The sequence below is a fragment of the Paroedura picta genome, chromosome 1, assembly GCF_049243985.1.
Source record: "Paroedura picta isolate Pp20150507F chromosome 1, Ppicta_v3.0, whole genome shotgun sequence".
Taxonomy (NCBI): Eukaryota; Metazoa; Chordata; class Lepidosauria; order Squamata; family Gekkonidae; genus Paroedura; species Paroedura picta.
The window spans coordinates 122,480,963-122,487,723 of NC_135369.1; positions in this window are offsets into that span (position 1 = coordinate 122,480,963).

Genomic DNA, 6,761 nt, shown 5'->3' on the forward strand with positions numbered 1-6,761 from the left:
GTCAGACCAACTTTATCTCTTTTTTCGAGAAAGTGACTACCTTGCTGGATCAGGGGAATGCCGTGGACATAGTTTACTTGGATTTCAGTAAAAATTTTTATAAGGTTCCACATGATACTCTTGTTGACAAGCACCGAGTTATGTCTGACCCTTGGGGTGAGACGCCCTCTAGCGTTTCATGGCAGACTCAATACAGGGTGGTTTGCCAGTGCCTTCCCCACAGTATGGGTCCTAATTCTTTCAGGTGGCTCAATAACTGGCTAACAGATTGTACTCAAAGAGTGCTTGTTAATGATTCAGCATTTTCTTGGAGAAGAGTGACAAGTGGAGTACCCAGGGATCTGTCCTGGGGCCTGTATTGTTCAACATATTTATAAATGATTTGGATGAGGGATTAGAAGGGGTACTTATTAAATTTGCAGATGATACTAAACTGGGAATGGTAGCAAACACAACAGAAGACGGAAGCAGGATACAGGATAATCTTGATAGGCTTGAGAACTAGTCTAAACTGAATAAAATGAAATTCAGTAGGGACAAATGTAAAGTTCTGCATTTATTTATTTATTGGGATTTTTATACCTCCCATTCTTTGCAGCTCTGGGCAGTTTACATTGAGCATTGTATAACTTTACATGGAACATTATACAGTCTAACATCGTACAACTTTCAATGAAACGTAACAGTTCAATACATCGTGTAATTTTCAATAATCGTCTTAATAATCTATGGGAACATTTATAATAAAATAACAACTTTGTGAGATCCGTTTTTTTCAGACATGGGAGGGCGTCTGAGGGAGGGGACAAGCAGGTGTTCTGAGTTGGTCGGCCTGAAGTGGAGCTCACTTTTGCAGGCCTTGTGGAAGTTCAGGCAGGGTTCTGATCTCCTCAGAGAGCTCGTCCCACCAGGTAGGAACATTTAGGTAGGAAAAACCATATACACCAATATATGATGCGGGAGACTTGTCTTGCCAGTAGAATGTACAAAAAGGATCTAGGAGTCTTAGTAGACCATACATTGAACATGAGTCAGCAGTGTGACTCGGTGGCTAAAAAGGGAAATGGGATTTTTGGCAGTATTAAATGGAGCATCACGGGAGGTGATGGTACTGCTTTGCTCTGGTTCGGCTTCACTTGGAGTAATGTGTTCAGTTTTGGGTACCACAGTTGAAGAGGGATGTAGACAAACTGGAGTATGTCCAGAGGAGGGCAATGAAGGCGGTTAGAGGTTTGGAGACCAGGAGGTATTTTGCACAGAGCCAAATAAAAAAGTTTTAAAAACAAGCAGTTTAGACCACTTTATTATACTACAATCATTGTTCTGCTTTGAATATATGTTGAAAAACTAAGTTGCAATGCTTTCTGCGTGGAACAATTCATAGCCCTGCCCCCTGTAGTTTTGCCAACTCCACTTGCTAGACTCTATTAGAAACTCAGTGACATGCTTTGTTCTTTAATGCAGTCAGTATTCTGCATAACCAAGGAGCTTCTCTGCATGACTAATAGAGCACCTGAGACAGTCAGGAGAGAAATGAATTGGTGAAAAGCCTCTTTCAGAAACAACCCTTAAAAGATGCTTAAAGCACCAAAGAGGCAGTTCACCATGCAGTTTTGCGGAGTAAATTCACTCTCCTGTGCAGAGATCAGAAAAACCACAATGTATTTAGTGAGTTTTCATCAGCTTTTCCATCATGCAGAAGAGGCCCAGGATGTATGAGGAAAGGTTGGGGGAGCTTGTTCTGTTTAGCCTGGAGATGAGATGACTGAGAGGGGATCTGATAACCATCTTCAAGTATTTTAAAAGCTGCCATGAACAGGATGGAGCAGAGTTATTCTCTGTTGCCCCAGAGGGACGGACCAAAACCAACGGGATAAAATTAATTCAAAATAAATTCCGGAGGGACAGACCAGAACCAACGGGATGAAATTAATTCAAAATAAATTCCGTTTAACCACCAAGAAGAAGTTCCTGATAGTTAAGAGTGGTTTCTCAGTGGAACAGGCTTCCTTGGAGGTGGTGGGTTCTCCATCTTTGGAAATTTTTAAACAGAGACTTGATAGCCATCTGATGGAGAGGCTGATTCTATGAAGGTTCAAGGGGGTGGCAGGTTATAGTGGATGAGCTATAGGGTTGTGAGTGTCCTGCAGTGTGCGGAGGGTTGGACTTGATGACCCAGAAGGTCCCTTCTGTTATTCTATGGTTCTAGAACACACATTGAGAAAGTTAGGTAAATAATAGTTTATATATAACAGGGTGTGGATTCCTTCCCAAGATGCCTATACTCACACAAACATCTTCAATTTTGTATGGAATTTCCAGTAGCTCCAGATGTGTGTTGGAAGATGGGGTCTATCACATTACACTCTTCTGTTATCCCTCTCCGTACCCCACTCCCCAAAAAAATCTCTAGGAATTTTCTTGCCCAGAGCTGGCAATCTCAGCCTGACCTACTTTACCCACTCTGTGGATAAATGGAAGAAGAGAGAAGCAAAGAACATCACTTGGCGTCCCCATTTGGGAGAAAGGTGGTGTATAAATGAAGTAAATGATCAAACCATTTCTTCAAATGACAAAACAGGACAAACTTTTACCAGAAAACCAAATGTGATCCTGGTAATTAAAGATGGGATATAAGATTTTAGGTTAGTCAGCAGTCTCTATGTTATTTCTTTTTAACGTGTTTCCTACTTTCTTCTACATCTTTGCATCACTCTGTTTTACTTCTGCTCACATCTTCTGTAATTTGTACCAGATGTTTACTGCACATTGCATAATGCAGCCTTCCTTGACTGACTTGCTTATTTTTAGAATCAAGGTCTGCATTGGGAAACATGTGTTGTTAGTATCAAAGTACATGAAAAACATTTATACACATGTTGGAGTGACGGAGCAAATGACTGTTACAATTATCACTTGAATCTTTGGAGGAGGGGGAATGGAATTTTACTTTAACTTTCTGCTGAGTGTTTTGGGAAAAGTTTTGAAAGTGTCTGGTATCATACTGGTTACTTGGAAACAACCCCCCCCCCCCAAAAAAAAAACACCCTTCATAATATAGTTCAAGGAGAATCAAAAGTATATGTACTAACCAGTGTCAAAACCCACACATAGCAGGCTGAATTCAGGGTAGAGTTCAAATTTAATTGATGTGCTTACAACTTTATGATGCTTTGATTATTGTTTATACATTTCAGAAGACTTGGGTATTCTCATTTGGGACCTTATATACAGAGTTATATTTCATGTGTGTTGTAAATGTTTCACTCTTTATTGTCTTCTGGTACGACTTTAGCAGATTTCTTTCTTACTGTTGCACAAACTTAGGGGTGGGGAATGGGGAGATCAATGAACTGCCATCTGACAGAGATCTCGAGCTATTACCCAAGGCATATTGTTTTGCTGACTCTTTCTGGCAAAATGAGTAAATACACAATCACTGGCTTGATTAGCAAGAAGCAGCCTAGGTTTGTTTGTTTTTACAGATTACTATGGAAATGAAAGATAATAGAAGTTGCATCCATTGTACGATAATGTTAAAGCTGGTACAGGAGTGCTGTAGAAGTATATTAGGAAAATGTGTTGATTTCAGAACTCTGCTATGAATTACTGATGGTTCTGTTTTCATCCTTCAGTATATACTACCTAGATTAAATTATTGCCATCATCCCTTTTTAAATTATTCATTCATTTTTATTGATTTACTTCATTTACGACCCACTTTCCTTCACAACGGGGATCCAAAATGGCTTACTATGTTGTCCCATTCTGTATTTTTCTACAGAACAAACCAGTAAGTTAGGTTATTCTGAGAGAATGTGACTGATCTAAAGTCACACAGCAGATTTCCATGGCAAAGTGGGGATGCCAACCTGGGACTCTAACCACTATACAATGCTGGCTCTATTATGCTGTAGGCTTGTGTGCTGTTCATAAATGTTGGGTTTCATTCATATCTGGACTTGCTTATGTAATCAGTTATTGTAGAATAACATCACCAAGATTAAATTTAACTTTAAATTTGTCTATTCAATTAAATGGTGAATAAGATAAAAAGAGAAAACTCTGTATTATCAGTAGCCCCTATTTGCATTAAATATTTTCCCCTGCTAATGCTGAAAGTAACCTGAGTGGGAGGGTTTAATTAAGGAAATGTTTTGGTTGGAAGAGCTTACTCCCATTTCACAAGGTCACCACCTATCCTCTCTCCACCATAGCTTTTTAAGGCTGTTACAAGTTGGAAGATGAGGGACCCACAACACAGTATGAAATTTGGCCTTGGCTTCCATTCTGATATAATTTTGTGTCTAGCATACATACTGAATAGAAGACTTGCATACTCAAGTTATCTGTGTATAGCTGAAAATAGTGAGAGAGTGTAGCCAGAATATACCATTTCCATCTAGTAGGGTTTAGTGATTTAAGCTTTGGAGTGCTTTGGAGAAGCTGGGAGAAGGAGAACATTATCTCAGGAGCTGACTCAGGAGCTGACTGCTAGCTCTCCCCTCTGCTGAGTAGGCCTTTGTGCTCTAAAAGGCTCTTGCTTACCAGAGGCAAACAAAAGCCAATATACTCTTGGGGTCTGGATTAAACCATAATACTCTGTGAGGAGCCAAGAGCAAGAGCTAAAGGACTCTTGGCTGTTGACTTTTCATCTGAGGATCAAGCTGAAGGTTTCAGTGAAGTGTAGGACTGTTTGTGGAGCAGTTCAGATGGATCAAAGTGGCATGAAGACTGAAGAAGGTTGTGTAGTGACATGTACCATCTGCGGAAAGTTTATCTTTTTACCTCAGGGGGACAATTTTTCAAATGCAGCAAGTGCAAATTAGTGGCTCTGCTGGAGGAGAAGGTCCAGGGATTAGAGAAACGACTGATTACACTGTGGGAGGAGGGAAATCTATCAAAACAAAATCAGGAGCACCTAATACAGGAGGGTAATAATTGGAAGAATGTTACACATAGGAGTAGAAGAATAAGGAGAAGGTCTGACCCACTGATGCTCAGCAATCAGTTCGAAGGTCTGCCTGAAGAGGTTGATTCAGGAACTCAGGAGCATGTGCAATCCACCATGAAGAACAAGCCCCAATGTAGACCAGGAAAAAAGTCACAGTCCCCCACAGGTGAGAGGTCTAGGTCTTCTTCCGCGCCAACCCCACAAAGCTCAGGAAACACTTCACAGTCCCCCACAAGAGGTGTAGCAATATATGTTAGGAATCTTTATACTTGTGAATCTTTATACTTGTGCAGATACCCAAGCATGAAAATTCAATTGAGTGTATTTGGGAAAATATAAAAGGAGTAGGAAATGAGAGTGGTATTATTGTGGGTGTCTGCTATAGACCAGGGGTAGTCACCCTGTGGTCCTCCAGATGTTCATGGGCTCATGAGAATTGTAGTACATGAACATCTGGAGGACCACATTGACTAGCCCTGCTATAGACTACCAAGCCAGTCAGAGGACTTGAATGAGATACTGCTAGACCAAATTACACAATTTTCAAAAAAGGGGGAAACAGTGGTCATGGGTGACTTCAGTTTCCCAGATATCTGTTAGAAGACCGACTCTGCTAAGAATGCAAACTCCGTTAAATTCTTAACTTGTCTTGCCGACAGCTTCATTTCCCAGAAAGCCATCTGACAGAGAGGCTGATTCTGTGAAGGCAAAGGGGTGGCAGGTTATAGTAGATGGGCGATTGGGATGTGAGTGTCCTGCATAGTGCGGGGGGTGGACTAGATGACCCATGAGGTCCCTTCCAACTCTATTATTCTATGATTGTATGATTCTAAGCTACTATCCTAAGTAACTGAGAGGGGGATTTAATAATTGAATACATAAATAAAATAAAACAGACTCTACTTTGGGTCATAAGCACTCCAGCAGTTGGGGGTGGCTTTCATTCTAGATAAACATGGCATGTCTGAAAAGTTATAGGGTGATTAATGATATTACAGTTAAGACATATTTTGCCTTTCTGATACCACTGGCTAAAAATGCAAGCAACAGAATTATATTTCTCATTCCACTATTAATTTTTCATGAGTGAAAGAAAAAAATGTATGTGTTACTGTGTTTACCTAAATGGGAGTAAGTATTTCTGAATATGTGCATATTTTGTAATTGTTATGAGAACAGACAAAAGGCAGTTAGCTCAAATGTTAATTTAAAATATTTTGGTTTTGAGATGCCAGGATACTGTCATAGTACAGGAAATGATGTTGATAAAATTGCTGTTGATAAAATTACTGTTCCATCATATATTGGTTGTGAACAGCTGTACAGTGAGCCACAACAATTGAAAATAATTCGACTATGGCCAGAGTGACATTTTTGTTTATCTCTCAAAAGCCATGTAACCTTAATAGTGAGTGACACAGAAGATAAACCTTCAGGAGGGATAATCATCTCATTTCTGTCATGTGAATGAACACTTGGACTATGCATGAACCAGCTCAAAAAATGAAGTTCATTATGAACTTTGGTCAGTTTGTGGCTCATGAGCCCATGTTCGTGAACTTCATTTGGATGCAGTTGGTGGCAGTTCATGAAGAACAGAAAGCAAGGAGGAGCAAAACAAGAGGGTTAAATGGCTCCTTGACATTTAAACCCTCTGGCTCTGCTTCCTGCTGCTTGAAAGAGAAGAGTTTTAATGGCTCCAAAGCAGCAAGGGGCAAAACCAAAGGGTTTAAATGGCTCAGAGTCATCTGCCATTTGGTTTAAGCTTTAAATGGCTCACAAACCTATACAAACCAGTATGGTTCAT